This window comes from Neovison vison, chromosome 2, assembly GCF_020171115.1.
Source record: "Neovison vison isolate M4711 chromosome 2, ASM_NN_V1, whole genome shotgun sequence".
Lineage (NCBI taxonomy): Eukaryota > Metazoa > Chordata > Mammalia > Carnivora > Mustelidae > Neogale > Neogale vison.
Window position 1 is genome coordinate 156,754,876 of NC_058092.1, and position 18,472 is coordinate 156,773,347.

The window sequence follows — 18,472 nt, forward strand, 5'->3', positions numbered from 1 at the left end:
GGACCAGTGAGAGAGGGAGCAGAGGTCACCAGAGCCAGGTGAGGGGACAACTGGGCAGTAGTGGCACAGGGAGCTGTAGCAGGCCGTGGTGGGGGAGCTGTGTCAGCCAAGTGGGGCAGCCCTGCAGCGACTGTGAGGGGGGTATGGAATCTAGGCAGCAGCAACTGGGAGTGGGGTGGGATCAGCCCAGAGGCAGTGGCTCAGCAGCTGCAGCAGCGGAGGCGGGGCGGGGGCGTGGTGGGCGGGCCCATGATGCACGTCAGGGGCGTGGGGCAGCAGCAGTGGAGGGCATGGTGGGCGGGTCCACAACAGACTGGCGTGGTGGGCGGCCCCAGAGTGCACGTCAAGGGGGCGGGGCGGCGTAGCCCAGTGGAGGCTGGGGCCTAGGGCTGCCTGGGAGCAGCGGCAGCTGAGGTAAGGGGGGCAGTGTGCGGGGCACAGCAGGCTGGCAAGGGTGCCAGTGGGGATAGCAATGTGAGCCACGTGGGGAGGGGGGCAGATATTCAGGGCAGAAGTAGCACAGTAATATTCCTGGCAGCGGGGAGGCAACGGAGCAGGGGGGAGGGGAAAGCAGTTAGACGATAGTGGCACGTGGAGGGGAGCAGGACAATCTCTGCATCCGCGGGGCGTCAACGTTACGGCACGGTGGGCGGGGAGTTGGCCGCCAGGAGACAACACTGAGATAGGGGGACGGGATCACAGGGAAGGGAGTAGGGGTCAGCAGAGGCAGGGATGGGGGCAGGCAAAAGTGGCACAGGGAGGGGTGGGATCTGCGTGTCAGCCCAGTGGGGTAGCTGTGTGGCACCTCTGGGGGATGGGTGGAATCTAGACGGCAGCAGAGGGGTCGAGGGGGTGGGAGCAGCCCCAGGCAGCAGTGTAGCGACGGTTAGGATGGCGTGGTGGGTGGGTCCATCATGCACTTCAAGGGGGCGGGGCAGCTTCAGCGGGGTGGGCGTGGTGGGTGACCCTACAGTGCACATCAAGGGGGCGGGGACGCATAGCACAGCGGAGACCTGGGGCGTAGGGCTGCCTGGGATCAGCAGCAGCTGAGGTAAGGGCGGCAGCGTGAGGGGCACAGCAGGCCGGCAGGGGTGCATGTGATGGTAGCAGTGTGAGCTGCGTTGGAGAGGAGGGCAGATATTCAGGGTGGACGTAGCACGGTAATGTGCCTGGCAGCAGGGAGGCAACGGAGCGCGGGGAAGGGGAAAGCCGTCAGGCAGTATTGGGGGGCGGGTGTTGGTGGCGGGACAAGCTGGGCCTAAGCCGGGCGTAAACGTCACGGCGTGGTGGGTGGGGCTGCATGGGCCCGAGGGGTTGGCAGCTGGGAGACAACACTGAGGTAGGGGGACGGGATCACGGAGGAGGGAGCAGGGGTCACCAGAGGCGTGGAAGGGGACCGACAGTAGTGGCACAGGGAGGGGTGGGAGCTGTGTGGCACCTGTGGTGGATTGTCGGAATCTAGGCGGCAGCAGAGGGGGTGAGGGGGTGAGGGGGTGGGAGAAGCCTCAGGCAGTGGGGCAGCAACAGTTAGGAGGGGGTGGTGGGCGGGCCCATCGTGCGCGTCAAAGGGGCGGGAGGGCAAAGCAACACAGTGGCCTGGGACACAGGGCCGCAGTGGAGCGGCGGCAGCTGAGGTAAGGGGGGCAGGGATGTATGGGGGCGGTAGCAATGTGGTGGAAGCATGGGGAGGTGGTGGATAGGGTGCCAGTAGCATGGTAATGCGGCTGGCAGCAGGGAGACAACAGAACCGGGGGAGGGGGAAGCAATTAGGTGGTTCTGGAGGGTGGAGGGGAGGGACCAGCCTGGCATCATCGGGAGGTCAGTGTCTCGGCGTGGTGGGCGGGGTGGCAGGGCTGCAAGGGTGCCAAGAGGTGTCAGAGAGATGAAAACGCTCAGGTATGGGGGTGGAACCAGTAGGGGAGAGACCTGGGGTCACCAGAGTCGGGGGAGGGGGCAACCAGGCAGTAGTGGCGCAGGGAGAGGTAGAGGCCCGTGGGTCGGGAGCTGTGTGCCATCTGAGGGGTTCAGCAGTGTGGCACCTGGACGGGGTGTTGGAATAGAGGTGGCAGGGCAGCATAGGGAGGGTGGGACCATCCCTGAGGCGCAGCACAGAGACAGCTTGGCTGGCTTGCTGGACCTGCTCATAGTGATGCCAATGAGGCGGGGAAGCGAATCACAGCAGAGGCCGAGGCACAGGACACAGATGTGGCTTGGCAGTAAAGGGGCCTTTGTGGGGGCACAGCAGGGTGGCAGGGGTGCATTTCTGGGGAGCAGCAAGTTGGTAGCCGCGCTGGGGGTGGTGGACGTGCTGGGCAGCCACATGCTTGGCAGCCGGGAGGCATTGGAGTGGGGGGAGGGGAGTAGCTAGGCGGTAGTGTCCTTGGGGGTGGGCAGGACTAGCCGGGTATGAGCAGGGTCTCAATGTCATGGTGTGGTGGGTCAGGCAGCAAAGCAAGGGCCTGGCTTTGCTGGGCTTGGTGCTTGTCTACAGGGCGGGACCACTGTTAGCAGCAGCAGTAGCGGGGACCCAGGGTAGCAGCCGAGAGGCAATGGTGGTTTTAAGTGGGGGAGCTGTGGACGGTGGTGCAGTGCGGTGGGAGCGGCTCACGTTGTGAGGGCAGCCTGCCGGTACCAGTGCGCGGAAGGTGGATTAGTACTCATGGGGCGGCTCATGGACTCATGACTCAGCGCGGCAATAGGGGTAGGGGATCGGGAAGGCTCCAGAGTGGGGGAAAGGGATAACATCTAGGTGGTATCTGCAGGGAGGGGTGGGCAGGAACAGCAGGGGCCAGCATGGTAGGTGGGGCAATCATGCAAGTCAACAGGGCAGGGCTGCATAGGGCTGTACTATGAAGACCAGCAGCTGCAGGACACAGGGAAGCAGCAGGACATAGGGCAAGAGTGGGACCCAGGGTGGCAGCAGATCAGAAGCATGGTAGCGGTAAGGGGGCAGTGACGGCGAGGGGGTGTTCAGGGGATTGGTAGTGGGGATGTGGGGAGAGCAGAGAGGGGTGGTAGTAGCAGAGAGGGGTGGTGGGGCATCAGGACAGGAATGAGCATGGTGGTGGGCGGGGTGGGACAGCACGGCTGCACGGGTGCATGTGGGGTGGCAGGCGGGTGGTGGCATGCGGAGATGGGGGGACGGAACCAGCTGAGAGGCAGCGGCACAGCAACTGCTCAGGTAGGCATGAAGGGCGGGGTAGGGCCTTAGTGCATGTCAGTGGGGCTGGACAGTGAAGGTCAGCAGTGGCCTGGGGCACAGGGCAGCAGCTTAGCTGCAGCAGCGGTGGTAAGGTGGACAGTATGAGGGGTGTGCTGCGGACGGCAGGGTCACGAGGCGGGGGCACCCAGGCAGTAGCAGCATTGGGAGAAGGCTGGTATGCGTGGGGCGGCAGCAGCAGGTCAACGGGTAGGGAATCTGGAGGCACTGGGGCTGGGTGGCGGGCCGACAGGCGGGAGCAGTTCGGGGGTGTTTGGTGGGACCAGCAGGGCAAAAGCATCAGGTTCATAGCTGTGTGGGCAGGGCAGGGGCTCTGCACAGCCGCGGCAGCAAGGGGAGAGTATGCAGTGAAGAAATGGTGGGGGCAGGGCAGTGAGGCAGCAGTGATTTGAGGAAGGCAGTGACTTGAGATGGCAGCACATGGGGAGGCAAAGCAGGGAGGTGAAGTGGGGAGGGATTGGCCTGCATGTGGCTGGGAGGGACCAGTGGCGCAGCAGTTACATGGCAATGGCACAGCATGGCTTGGGGGCTGGGTGGGGCAGTGGAGATGGGCAGGAGCAGGGTGACCACGGTAGCAGTGGTGGTGCTGTTGGAAACACAGGTACCAGGGCAGTAGAAGCACTGGAGGGTGGCGCAGCAGGGTGGCAGAGTCCCGGGGGTTGCACAAGGGAGCGATAAGGGCACTGGAGGTGGCACAGCAGGGCATCAGTTGCAATGGGCAGGGCAACAGGGCAGCTGTGGTGAGGGTTAGCCATTGTGGAACAAAGGAGAACTGCTGTGGAGTACCAGGGTGGAGGGTGGCAGCGCTGGTGGCAGCGGCCTGTCAGGAATGGGTGGTAGAAGGGACAGTGGCGGGAGTGTAGGGTGCAGCAGGGTGGCAGTGGGGGATGGCACAGTGGGGTGGCAGTGGTACAGGGTGTGGGGACTAGCCAGGGGGCAGAAGCATGGGGGGGCAGTGATTTGGTAGCAGCGCTATCAAATTGTTGGATGCTTGTGATGGGGCACACGGGACTCCTAGAAATATTTTGGAGTGTGTGCCTTGTAGAAGGTAATAATGAAGATGAGGGTATAGTGACTTAATGACAAGATGGAATTAATCATTCTTCTTAAAAAGGGACCATGATACAAATATTCCTAGAAAGCTGTGAGTGAAAATAACCAGGACAAAAGTTTCACCCTAGAAATTATGCGGGAATATGAGCAAATCCAAATTTAAATTAGAGTTTTTCCATTTTCATATTTCAGTGTTTTTTTTTTTTATTTAAAAAAATTAAAAATCTAGGGTCACCTGGGTCGCTCAGTCGGTTAAGTATCGACTCCTGCCTTTGGCTCGGGTCATGATCTCAGGGTCTTGAGATGGAGCCTGAGGGCTCGATCCTGGGTGTGGCGTCTGCTGCCTGCTTAAGATTCTCTCTTCCAGGGCACCTGGGTGGCACAGTCAGTTAAGCATCTGCCTTCAGCTCAGGTCAGGATCCCAGGACCCTGGGATGGAATCAAGCCCCACATCTGGCTCCCTGCTCAGTGGGGAGCCTGCTTCTCCTTCTCCCTCTCCTGCTCTGCCTGTTGCGCTCTCTCTGTCAAATAAATAAAATCTTAAGAAAGAAAAAAAAAATTCTCTCTCCCTTTCCCTCTGACCCTTCCCCCTGCTATCGCTTTTTGGAGATTTCTGGTGTGGCAGTTCCAAAGAAAATAGTCTCCAAAAAAAAAAAAAAAACCCTCCAAAAAATGAAATAAATTGCAGCAGAATACACACACATACACACATGTAATTTTGAATTTTAGCATTTTTTTAATTGCTTAAAATTGAAGAAAATGAGCTGGGGAATTGGGGCAAACAGCAATTTCTTGGGATGTTAACACTGAGTTACCAACAATTACATAAGGCAATGTTAACTGACATCCATTTTGAATAAGAATAGAAAATAGTGTTAGTTGTCCACCTTTCCGGAAAAAAAGTTTTTAAAACATGCAGTTATCGGGGCACCTGGATAGCTCAGTGGGTTAAGCCTCTGCCTTTGGCTCAGGTCATGATCTCGGGGTCGTGGGATCGAGCCCCGCATCGGGCTCTCTGCTCAGCAGGGAGCCTGCTTCCCTTCCTCTCTCTCTCTGCCTTCCTCTCTCTCTGCCTGCCTCTCCTACTTGAGATCTCTCTCTGCCAAATAAATAAATAAAATAAAAAAAATGCAGCTATCCTCAGTAGGACTATATCTATTTATAAGAAACAACTGAATAGTTAAAAATTTGTTCACTGGTGGTTTATAAAGAGGGATTTTGGCAAATGTAAAAATGACCATATTTTAATTTTATCCCTGAAAGTTTTGATGTCTTGTCAACAGCCTTACCATATGAGAAATACTGATTTAAAAAAAAACTTAGAGTCTGATCCTTAGCTATTAAAACTGTGCTTATTCTAAAACATTACGCAATTTAGAAATATGAGTATTTTTGTAGATGATTGCTTAAGTTCCCAATTACATTACCTAGTCTTTTTTGCTCTTGTTTAAGCAGTAAAGTTTATATTACTCCAAATGCTTTTTTTAAGGCTCAAAGCTTACTACTTGGGAACTCAGGATCTTAAATATTATTTGTACATTGTTCCTGTGTTGTAATAAAGTCATGCTATATTAAATTTTATTGATACTTTTGATTAGTGTGAGTATAGATATGATATCATAGTATATGGTGGAATTGTTGTTGAAAGGTTATTTCTTCTTTTAAAATATTGTTTTTATGTTTCCCACAATATACAACATTTTTCTCAGTTTGCATGTATAAATGCTAAGACAGTTTAGAGGCATGCGCAAATGTTCCTTTTCTGAGCTTACTGGAAAACTGACTTAAGGGTTTTCAATTTGTAGAATATATTACTTCCCAGATGTTTTAGATTCTTCCTACAATTCAGAAGCACCTCTCTGATTATGCTAAATATTAATTTACAAAAATTTGCGAATGATTTTAGTTGCCATACCTCATATGAAATCAAGCTTGTAAAGGAAATAAAGCTGTTGATCTTGCCTTTTTCTTTACAGTCATTCCAAGAATGAAATACTTCATGGGTCTGGATTTCTACTTCTACACAAGAACCTTTGATCCCTTTGATATATGTAAAATGTCAAAGGCTGCAATCACTAAGCATTTTAGAAGGGGTACTTGGTTATGTGTGTTTGTGCCATAAACACTAACAGTAGCACCAAGATGCTCTTCGTATGCATAGTTAGTTGACCAAAGCCAAAAAAAAAAAAAAAAAAGAGAGAGAGAGAGAGAGAGCGAAATGTTGCACTCTTCGAAGCCCCTCTTCCCTTTGTGAGATGATTAGATCTTATGCTTCTCTTTTGTTTTGCAGGCAGGGGCCATCCACATAACTGCCACACCAGGAATCTCCAATATGCAGGGACAAGATAACACCTGTTCTGCATCAGGCCCTGGGACATCCAGCTATATACTGAGGTGAGTGGTCATCGGGATTGCCCTGCTTTCCCTTATATAGAGTTTGGAATCAAGGCTTGGAATTTTCCCCCAGTCATTCCCAGAGACTTGCTGAACAGCCTGGTTTCAGGGACATGCTGGAGCCTCCTAGTGGTGGCCTCTGGGCATGGGAATGCTTGTAACAACAGGGTGACCTGCCAAGTTCAAAGTACTTTGGCAAGAGTTATTATCACTGCAAAGGGGTTTAGGTACCACCTAGCATCTCATAGACTGAGACATGAAGGAAAATGACATATTCTGACCTTGCAGGGTGTGGTGGGAATGATGAGAAAAGGGCTTTGGTGCCAGTGGATGGTTTATCCTGGAGTGTTCCACAGGAACAAAAAAGCAGGATTGCTGAGCCTAATGACAAATTTCGACAAGATCAGAATGGGACTCAGGTGAATCAGATCTCCTGGCAATTTTGATGATTTGAATCTACTTTCACGGTTTTGCTGCTCTGAGCTCTGTGGATTTCAAATGGTCTAATAGGCAGTTTGGCTAATATATTGATTTACATAGAGAATTTACAAATTAAGCCAGTCAATACTAGCTAAGCACCCGCCATATGCTAGATACTGTGTTAAGTGCTATGGCAAATTCCGAGATGAATCACGTTTCCTACCCTGTAGGGGCTCATAGTTTGGTGAGGGATATAAGACATGTAGACCAGTCACTGGAATAGAGGGTAGGAAGTGGTAATGATTCAAGATGAATAGAAATAGACTATAAAGCAAAGTTCAGAGGCGATGTGGGGGTGGTTCAGGCTGGTGGAATGGAGACAAGTGGATAATTTAGTCATTCAGGAGTAAAATTAACACAACTTGGAAACTGATTATGAAAAGGGGCCAGGGGCAGAGGTGAATAAAAAATGCCGTGATGTTTCTAAGAATGCATGGCAGAGGAGTCAACAGGGGGCACCAAAGGTGAAGCATATTTGGAGGAATATAGGAAGGTTCAGTTTTGGACAAGAGGAGTTCAAGGTGGAAATTCAGACTTGGAGTATGGGAGGGAAATGGCTCTGGAGGTACAGAATACAGGCTCCTTTGCATTGGAGAGAAAACAAAGCAGCCGAATTCTGTAAGGTTTCGGAGACAGGTAGAGACGGACCTGTTCTCTGTGGAGAAAGAGTGAGAGGCAGTATGGGAGTGAGTCTGTGCTCAAGAGTCAGACCCACCTGAGTCTGAATTTCAGCTGTTTCATACTCTTTGCAGGCAAGATATTGAACCAACCTTCCTTATTTCTTTCATTTCTTTCTTTCTCTTTCTTTTTTTAACTTTCTTTTATTTTAAATATTTTGTTTTATTTATTTGACAGATCACAGTAGGCAGAGAGGCAGGCAGAGAGAGAGCGGAAGCAGGTTCTCTGCTGAGCAGGGAGCCCAATGCGGGGCTCGATCCCAGGGGATCCTGGGATCATGACCTGAGCCAAAGGCAGAGGCTTAACCCACTGAGCCACCCAGGTGCCCCAAAATATTGAATCTTTCTAAGCCTCAGTTTCCTCATTTACAATGTGATAGAGGATAGCATTTTTCTCAGAGTAGTTGTGAGGATTCATTAAGATGGTATATGTAAAATATTTAGGTTGATGCCTGGCATATCCTCAAGAAAAGTAGAGTATTGCACAAGGGAGGTATGGCGGCTGAGGCAAGGATTTGGTGGAGTAGCCAGGCAGTAGCAGCGGGGGACGGGAGGTGGGAACAGTGGGGTGGGAGCCCTTGAAAACGGGGAGGGCAGCAGGCAGGGAAGCCCTTGGGGTGGGGAGGGATGCTAGACAGTAGCTTGCGGTTAGGAGAGAGGACCTGTGAGGGGGATGGAGGCGAGTCCACGCCTGGCGTGGTGAGCAGGACAACAGGGCATGGAGGGGGGCAGGGCTTCGAAGCCAGTGCAAGGGCAGCGTGTGAACCTGGGGCAGCAGCCGATGGGCAGTGAGGTGACGGTAAGGGTCCCAGGGGCAGAGAAGTGGTGGGGGTAGGGTTTGTTGGGGCCACATCGAGGGCAGGGTGTGCAGTCCAGCCAGGTAGCAGTGGAGGGTGGGTGCAGCAGGACAGCAGCAACAGGGCAGGGCAGCGGGAAGCAATGTCACTGGGTCGCAGTCAGAGCGATGTTGGGGAGGTGCAGTGGGGTGGCAGTGGCGTTGGTGGGGCATAGTGGTTCAGCAGCAGAGTGGGGGGGTTAAGCAGGATGGTAGTGGGTTGGAGGCTAATGGTGGGGGGTGGGCAGGATCAGCGGGGTGTCGGTCTCATGGTAGTGGGGCAAGGCAGCGGCAGCAGGGCAACCATGGAAGGGGCGGTGGGCTGAAACGCTGGCAGCAGCACCAGGCCAACGGGTGGCGGGGCGGGGATTGGGGGCAGGGGCAGGGCTGCAAGAAGGGGCAACGTGGGCAGTAGCTTGGGGAAGGCTGCAGTGGCGCTGGGTGGATGTGCAGCAGGACAGCAGGTCCTGGGGGGGGGTAGCTGTGGGGGGCGGGCCTTGGCAGAAGGAATCAAGGGCAACTCAGTGGGGCAATGGGGCTGTCATGGCATGGGGTGGTAGGTGGGGCCGTGTGGCTCCCCAGGTGGGAGGAGGTGGCAGCCAGGTGATGACCTTATGGTAGGGGGCGGGACCAGTGAGAGAGGGAGCAGAGGTCACCAGAGCCAGGTGAGGGGACAACTGGGCAGTAGTGGCACAGGGAGCTGTAGCAGGCCGTGGTGGGGGAGCTGTGTCAGCCAAGTGGGGCAGCCCTGCAGCGACTGTGAGGGGGGTATGGAATCTAGGCAGCAGCAACTGGGAGTGGGGTGGGATCAGCCCAGAGGCAGTGGCTCAGCAGCTGCAGCAGCGGAGGCGGGGCGGGGGCGTGGTGGGCGGGCCCATGATGCACGTCAGGGGCGTGGGGCAGCAGCAGTGGAGGGCATGGTGGGCGGGTCCACAACAGACTGGCGTGGTGGGCGGCCCCAGAGTGCACGTCAAGGGGGCGGGGCGGCGTAGCCCAGTGGAGGCTGGGGCCTAGGGCTGCCTGGGAGCAGCGGCAGCTGAGGTAAGGGGGGCAGTGTGCGGGGCACAGCAGGCTGGCAAGGGTGCCAGTGGGGATAGCAATGTGAGCCACGTGGGGAGGGGGGCAGATATTCAGGGCAGAAGTAGCACAGTAATATGCCTGGCAGCGGGGAGGCAACGGAGCAGGGGGGAGGGGAAAGCAGTTAGACGATAGTGGCACGTGGAGGGGAGCAGGACAATCTCTGCATCCGCGGGGCGTCAACGTTACGGCACGGTGGGCGGGGCTACATGGGTCTGAGGAGTTGGCCGCCAGGAGACAACACTGAGATAGGGGGACGGGATCACAGGGAAGGGAGTAGGGGTCAGCAGAGGCAGGGATGGGGGCAGGCAAAAGTGGCACAGGGAGGGGTGGGATCTGCGTGTCAGCCCAGTGGGGTAGCTGTGTGGCACCTCTGGGGGATGGGTGGAATCTAGACGGCAGCAGAGGGGTCGAGGGGGTGGGAGCAGCCCCAGGCAGCAGTGTAGCGACGGTTAGGATGGCGTGGTGGGTGGGTCCATCATGCACTTCAAGGGGGCGGGGCAGCTTCAGCGGGGTGGGCGTGGTGGGTGACCCTACAGTGCACATCAAGGGGGCGGGGACGCATAGCACAGCGGAGACCTGGGGCGTAGGGCTGCCTGGGATCAGCAGCAGCTGAGGTAAGGGCGGCAGCGTGAGGGGCACAGCAGGCCGGCAGGGGTGCATGTGATGGTAGCAGTGTGAGCTGCGTTGGAGAGGAGGGCAGATATTCAGGGTGGACGTAGCACGGTAATGTGCCTGGCAGCAGGGAGGCAACGGAGCGCGGGGAAGGGGAAAGCCGTCAGGCAGTATTGGGGGGGGGTGTTGGTGGCGGGACAAGCTGGGCCTAAGCCGGGCGTAAACGTCACGGCGTGGTGGGTGGGGCTGCATGGGCCTGAGGGGTTGGCAGCTGGGAGACAACACTGAGGTAGGGGGACGGGATCACGGAGGAGGGAGCAGGGGTCACCAGAGGCGTGGAAGGGGACAGACAGTAGTGGCACAGGGAGGGGTGGGAGCTGTGTGGCACCTGTGTGGATTGTCGGAATCTAGGTTGCAGCAGAGGGGGTGAGGGGGTGAGGGGGTGGGAGAAGCCTCAGGCAGTGGGGCAGCAACAGTTAGGAGGGGGTGGTGGGCGGGCCCATCGTGCGCGTCAAAGGGGCGGGAGGGCAAAGCAACACAGTGGCCTGGGGCACAGGGCCGCAGTGGAGCGGCGGCAGCTGAGGTAAGGGGGGCAGGGATGTATGGGGGCGGTAGCAATGTGGTGGAAGCATGGGGAGGTGGTGGATAGGGTGCCAGTAGCATGGTAATGCGGCTGGCAGCAGGGAGACAACGGAACCGGGGGAGGGGGAAGCAATTAGGTGGTTCTGGAGGGTGGAGGGGAGGGACCAGCCTGGCATCATCGGGAGGTGAGTGTCTCGGCGTGGTGGGCGGGGTGGCAGGGCTGCAAGGGTGCCAGGAGGTGTCAGAGAGATGAAAACGCTCAGGTATGGGGGTGGAACCAGTAGGGGAGAGACCTGGGGTCACCAGAGTCGGGGGAGGGGGCAACCAGGCAGTAGTGGCGCAGGGAGAGGTAGAGGCCCGTGGGTCGGGAGCTGTGTGCCATCTGAGGGGTTCAGCAGTGTGGCACCTGGACGGGGTGTTGGAATAGAGGTGGCAGGGCAGCATAGGGAGGGTGGGACCATCCCTGAGGCGCAGCACAGAGACAGCTTGGCTGGCTTGCTGGACCTGCTCATAGTGATGCCAATGAGGCGGGGAAGCGAATCACAGCAGAGGCCGAGGCACAGGACACAGATGTGGCTTGGCAGTAAAGGGGCCTTTGTGGGGGCACAGCAGGGTGGCAGGGGTGCATTTCTGGGGAGCAGCAAGTTGGTAGCCGCGCTGGGGGTGGTGGACGTGCTGGGCAGCCACATGCTTGGCAGCCGGGAGGCATTGGAGTGGGGGGAGGGGAGTAGCTAGGCGGTAGTGTCCTTGGGGGTGGGCAGGACTAGCCGGGTATGAGCAGGGTCTCAATGTCATGGTGTGGTGGGTCAGGCAGCAAAGCAAGGGCCTGGCTTTGCTGGGCTTGGTGCTTGTCTACAGGGCGGGACCACTGTTAGCAGCAGCAGTAGCGGGGACCCAGGGTAGCAGCCGAGAGGCAATGGTGGTTTTAAGTGGGGGAGCTGTGGACGGTGGTGCAGTGCGGTGGGAGCGGCTCACGTTGTGAGGGCAGCCTGCCGGTACCAGTGCACGGAAGGTGGATTAGTACTCATGGGGCGGCTCATGGACTCATGACTCAGCGCGGCAATAGGGGTAGGGGATCGGGAAGGCTCCAGAGTGGGGGAAAGGGATAACATCTAGGTGGTATCTGCAGGGAGGGGTGGGCAGGAACAGCAGGGGCCAGCGTGGTAGGTGGGGCAATCATGCAAGTCAACAGGGCAGGGCTGCATAGGGCTGTACTATGAAGACCAGCAGCTGCAGGACACAGGGAAGCAGCAGGACATAGGGCAAGAGTGGGACCCAGGGTGGCAGCAGATCAGAAGCAGGGTAGCGGTAAGGGGGCAGTGACGGCGAGGGGGTGTTCAGGGGATTGGTAGTGGGGATGTGGGGAGAGCAGAGAGGGGTGGTAGTAGCAGAGAGGGGTGGTGGGGCATCAGGACAGGAATGAGCATGGTGGTGGGCGGGGTGGGACAGCACGGCTGCACGGGTGCATGTGGGGTGGCAGGCGGGTGGTGGCATGCGGAGATGGGGGGACGGAACCAGCTGAGAGGCAGCGGCACAGCAACTGCTCAGGTAGGGCATGAAGGGCGGGGTAGGGCCTTAGTGCATGTCAGTGGGGCTGGACAGTGAAGGTCAGCAGTGGCCTGGGGCACAGGGCAGCAGCTTAGCTGCAGCAGCGGTGGTAAGGTGGACAGTATGAGGGGTGTGCTGCGGACGGCAGGGTCACGAGGCGGGGGCACCCAGGCAGTAGCAGCATTGGGAGAAGGCTGGTATGCGTGGGGCGGCAGCAGCAGGTCAACGGGTAGGGAATCTGGAGGCACTGGGGCTGGGTGGTGGGCCGACAGGCGGGAGCAGTTCGGGGGTGTTTGGTGGGACCAGCAGGGCAAAAGCATCAGGTTCATAGCTGTGTGGGCAGGGCAGGGGCTCTGCACAGCCGCGGCAGCAAGGGGAGAGTATGCAGTGAAGAAATGGTGGGGGCAGGGCAGTGAGGCAGCAGTGATTTGAGGAAGGCAGTGACTTGAGATGGCAGCACATGGGGAGGCAAAGCAGGGAGGTGAAGTGGGGAGGGATTGGCCTGCATGTGGCTGGGAGGGACCAGTGGCGCAGCAGTTACATGGCAATGGCACAGCATGGCTTGGGGGCTGGGTGGGGCAGTGGAGATGGGCAGGAGCAGGGTGACCACGGTAGCAGTGGTGGTGCTGTTGGAAACACAGGTACCAGGGCAGTAGAAGCACTGGAGGGTGGCGCAGCAGGGTGGCAGAGTCCCGGGGGTTGCACAAGGGAGCGATAAGGGCACTGGAGGTGGCACAGCAGGGCATCAGTTGCAATGGGCAGGGCAACAGGGCAGCTGTGGTGAGGGTTAGCCATTGTGGAACAAAGGAGAACTGCTGTGGAGTACCAGGGTGGAGGGTGGCAGCGCTGGTGGCAGCGGCCTGTCAGGAATGGGTGGTAGAAGGGACAGTGGCGGGAGTGTAGGGTGCAGCAGGGTGGCAGTGGGGGATGGCACAGTGGGGTGGCAGTGGTACAGGGTGTGGGGACTAGCCAGGGGGCAGAAGCATGGGGGGGCAGTGATTTGGTAGCAGCGCTATCAAATTGTTGGATGCTTGTGATGGGGCACACGGGACTCCTAGAAATATTTTGGAGTGTGTGCCTTGTAGAAGGTAATAATGAAGATGAGGGTATAGTGACTTAATGACAAGATGGAATTAATCATTCTTCTTAAAAAGGGACCATGATACAAATATTCCTAGAAAGCTGTGAGTGAAAATAACCAGGACAAAAGTTTCACCCTAGAAATTATGCGGGAATATGAGCAAATCCAAATTTAAAGCAGAGTTTTTCCTTTTTCATATTTCAGTGTTTTTTTTTATTTAAAAAAATTAAAAATCTAGGGTCACCTGGGTCGCTCAGTCGTTTAAGCATGGACTCCTGCCTTTGGCTCGGGTCATGATCTCAGGGTCTTGAGATGGAGCCTGAGGGTTCGATCCTGGGTGTGTCGTCTGCTGCCTGCTTAAGATTCTCTCTTCCAGGGCACCTGGGTGGCACAGTCAGTTAAGCATCTGCCTTCAGCTCAGGTCAGGATCCCAGGACCCTGGGATGGAATCAAGCCCCACATCTGGCTCCCTGCTCAGCGGGGAGCCTGCTTCTCCTTCTCCCTCTCCTGCTCTGCCTGTTGCGCTCTCTCTGTCAAATAAATAAAATCTAAAGAAAGAAAAAAAAATTCTCTCTCCCTTTCCCTCTGACCCTTCCCCCTGCTAGCGCTTTTTGGAGATTTCTGGTGTGGCAGTTCCAAAGAAAATAGTCTCCAAAAAAAACAAAACAAAACAAAACAAAAAAAACCTCCAAAAAAATGAAAAAAATTGCAGCAGAATACACACACGTACACACATGTAATTTTGAATTTCAGTATTTTTTAATTGCTTAAAATTGAAGAAAATGAGCTGGGGAAGTGGGGCAAACAGCAATTTCTTGGGATGTTAACACTGAGTTACCAACAATTACATAAGGCAATGTTAACTGACATCCATTTTGAGTAAGAATAGAAAATAGTGTTCGTTGTCCACCTTTCCGGAATAAAAGTTTTTAAAACATGCAGTTATCGGGGCACCTGGATAGCTCAGTGGGTTAAGCCTCTGCTTTTGGCTCAGGTCATGATCTCGGGGTCGTGGGATCGAGCCCCGCATCGGGGTCTCTGCTCTGCAGGGAGCCTGCTTCCCTTCCTCTCTCTCTCTGCCTGCCTCTCCTACTTGAGATCTCTCTCTGCCAAATAAATAAATAAAATAAAAAAAATGCAGCTATCCTCAGTAGGACTATATCTATTTATAAGAAACAACTGAATAGTTAAAAATTTGTTCACTGGTGGTTTATAAAGAGGGATTTTGGCAAATGTAAAAATGACCATATTTTAATTTTATCCCTGAAAGTTTTGATATCTTGTCAACAGCCTTACCATATGAGAAATACTGATTTAAAAAAAACTTAGAGTCTGAGCCTTAGCTATTAAAACTGTGCTTATTCTAAAACATTACGCAATTTAGAAATATGAGTATTTTTGTAGATGATTGCTTAAGTTCCCAATTACATTACCTAGTCTTTTTTGCTCTTGTTTAAGCAGTAAAGTTTATATTACTCCAAATGCTTTTTTTAAGGCTCAAAGCTTACTACTTGGGAACTCAGGATCTTAAATATTATTTGTACATTGTTCCTGTGTTGTAATAAAGTCATGCTATATTAAATTTTATTGATACTTTTGATTAGTGTGAGTATAGATATGATATCATAGTATATGGTGGAATTGTTGTTGAAAGGTTATTTCTTCTTTTAAAATATTGTTTTTATGTTTCCCACAATATACAACATTTTTCTCAGTTTGCATGTATAAATGCTAAGACAGTTTAGAGGCATGCGCAAATGTTCCTTTTCTGAGCTTACTGGAAAACTGACTTAAGGGTTTTCAATTTGTAGAATATATTACTTCCCAGATGTTTTAGATTCTTCCTACAATTCAGAAGCACCTCTCTGATTATGCTAAATATTAATTTACAAAAATTTGCGAATGATTTTAGTTCCCATACCTCATATGAAATCAAGCTTGTAAAGGAAATAAAGCTGTTGATCTTGCCTTTTTCTTTACAGTCATTCCAAGAATGAAATACTTCATGGGTCTGGATTTCTACTTCTACACAAGAACCTTTGATCCCTTTGATATATGTAAAATGTCAAAGGCTGCAATCACTAAGCATTTTAGAAGGGGTACTTGGTTATGTGTGTTTGTGCCATAAACACTAACAGTAGCACCAAGATGCTCTTCGTATGCATAGTTAGTTGACCAAAGCCAAAAAAAAAAAAAAAAAGAGAGAGAGAGAGAGAGCGAAATGTTGCACTCTTCGAAGCCCCTCTTCCCTTTGTGAGATGATTAGATCTTATGCTTCTCTTTTGTTTTGCAGGCAGGGGCCATCCACATAACTGCCACACCAGGAATCTCCAATATGCAGGGACAAGATAACACCTGTTCTGCATCAGGCCCTGGGACATCCAGCTATATACTGAGGTGAGTGGTCATCGGGATTGCCCTGCTTTCCCTTATATAGAGTTTGGAATCAAGACTTGGAATTTTCCCCCAGTCATTCCCAGAGACTTGCTGAACAGCCTGGTTTCAGGGACATGCTGGAGCCTCCTAGTGGTGGCCTCTGGGCATGGGAATGCTTGTAACAACAGGGTGACCTGCCAAGTTCAAAGTACTTTGGCAAGAGTTATTATCACTGCAAAGGGGTTTAGGTACCACCTAGCATCTCATAGACTGAGACATGAAGGAAAATGACATATTCTGACCTTGCAGGGTGTGGTGGGAATGATGAGAAAAGGGCTTTGGTGCCAGTGGATGGTTTATCCTGGAGTGTTCCACAGGAACAAAAAAGCAGGATTGCTGAGCCTAATGACAAATTTCGACAAGATCAGAATGGGACTCAGGTGAATCAGATCTCCTGGCAATTTTGATGATTTGAATCTACTTTCACGGTTTTGCTGCTCTGAGCTCTGTGGATTTCAAATGGTCTAATAGGCAGTTTGGCTAATATATTGATTTACATAGAGAATTTACAAATTAAGCCAGTCAATACTAGCTAAGCACCCGCCATATGCTAGATACTGTGTTAAGTGCTATGGCAAATTCCGAGATGAATCACGTTTCCTACCCTGTAGGGGCTCATAGTTTGGTGAGGGATATAAGACATGTAGACCAGTCACTGGAATAGAGGGTAGGAAGTGGTAATGATTCAAGATGAATAGAAATAGACTATAAAGCAAAGTTCAGAGGCGATGTGGGGGTGGTTCAGGCTGGTGGAATGGAGACAAGTGGATAATTTAGTCATTCAGGAGTAAAATTAACACAACTTGGAAACTGATTATGAAAAGGGGCCAGGGGCAGAGGTGAATAAAAAATGCCGTGATGTTTCTAAGAATGCATGGCAGAGGAGTCAACAGGGGGCACCAAAGGTGAAGCATATTTGGAGGAATATAGGAAGGTTCAGTTTTGGACAAGAGGAGTTCAAGGTGGAAATTCAGACTTGGAGTATGGGAGGGAAATGGCTCTGGAGGTACAGAATACAGGCTCCTTTGCATTGGAGAGAAAACAAAGCAGCCGAATTCTGTAAGGTTTCGGAGACAGGTAGAGACGGACCTGTTCTCTGTGGAGAAAGAGTGAGAGGCAGTATGGGAGTGAGTCTGTGCTCAAGAGTCAGACCCACCTGAGTCTGAATTTCAGCTGTTTCATACTCTTTGCAGGCAAGATATTGAACCAACCTTCCTTATTTCTTTCATTTCTTTCTTTCTCTTTCTTTTTTTAACTTTCTTTTATTTTAAATATTTTGTTTTATTTATTTGACAGATCACAGTAGGCAGAGAGGCAGGCAGAGAGAGAGCGGAAGCAGGTTCTCTGCTGAGCAGGGAGCCCAATGCGGGGCTCGATCCCAGGGGATCCTGGGATCATGACCTGAGCCAAAGGCAGAGGCTTAACCCACTGAGCCACCCAGGTGCCCCAAAATATTGAATCTTTCTAAGCCTCAGTTTCCTCATTTACAATGTGATAGAGGATAGCATTTTTCTCAGAGTAGTTGTGAGGATTCATTAAGATGGTATATGTAAAATATTTAGGTTGATGCCTGGCATATCCTCAAGAAAAGTAGAGTATTGCACAAGGGAGGTATGGCGGCTGAGGCAAGGATTTGGTGGAGTAGCCAGGCAGTAGCAGCGGGGGACGGGAGGTGGGAACAGTGGGGTGGGAGCCCTTGAAAACGGGGAGGGCAGCAGGCAGGGAAGCCCTTGGGGTGGGGAGGGATGCTAGACAGTAGCTTGCGGTTAGGAGAGAGGACCTGTGAGGGGGATGGAGGCGAGTCCACGCCTGGCGTGGTGAGCAGGACAACAGGGCATGGAGGGGGGCAGGGCTTCGAAGCCAGTGCAAGGGCAGCGTGTGAACCTGGGGCAGCAGCCGATGGGCAGTGAGGTGACGGTAAGGGTCCCAGGGGCAGAGAAGTGGTGGGGGTAGGGTTTGTTGGGGCCACATCGAGGGCAGGGTGTGCAGTCCAGCCAGGTAGCAGTGGAGGGTGGGTGCAGCAGGACAGCAGCAACAGGGCAGGGCAGCGGGAAGCAATGTCACTGGGTCGCAGTCAGAGCGATGTTGGGGAGGTGCAGTGGGGTGGCAGTGGCGTTGGTGGGGCATAGTGGTTCAGCAGCAGAGTGGGGGGGTTAAGCAGGATGGTAGTGGGTTGGAGGCTAATGGTGGGGGGTGGGCAGGATCAGCGGGGTGTCGGTCTCATGGTAGTGGGGCAAGGCAGCGGCAGCAGGGCAACCATGGAAGGGGCGGTGGGCTGAAACGCTGGCAGCAGCACCAGGCCAACGGGTGGCGGGGCGGGGATTGGGGGCAGGGGCAGGGCTGCAAGAAGGGGCAACGTGGGCAGTAGCTTGGGGAAGGCTGCAGTGGCGCTGGGTGGATGTGCAGCAGGACAGCAGGTTCCTGGGGGGGGGTAGCTGTGGGGGGCGGGCCTTGGCAGAAGGAATCAAGGGCAA

General features: G+C 53.7%; 1 long non-coding RNA gene across 1 annotated transcript in view; it reads left to right on the forward strand.

The window, feature by feature from the left end:
• The window catches only part of LOC122900614, a 191,447-nt gene that overhangs the window by 37,791 nt on the left and 135,184 nt on the right, over positions 1–18,472 (forward strand). Inside the window, exons 5-6 of the long non-coding RNA XR_006383272.1 lie at positions 6,564–6,667; positions 15,856–15,959. This is a non-coding gene — a long non-coding RNA (uncharacterized LOC122900614). The remainder of the gene's footprint in view (positions 1–6,563; positions 6,668–15,855; positions 15,960–18,472) is intronic.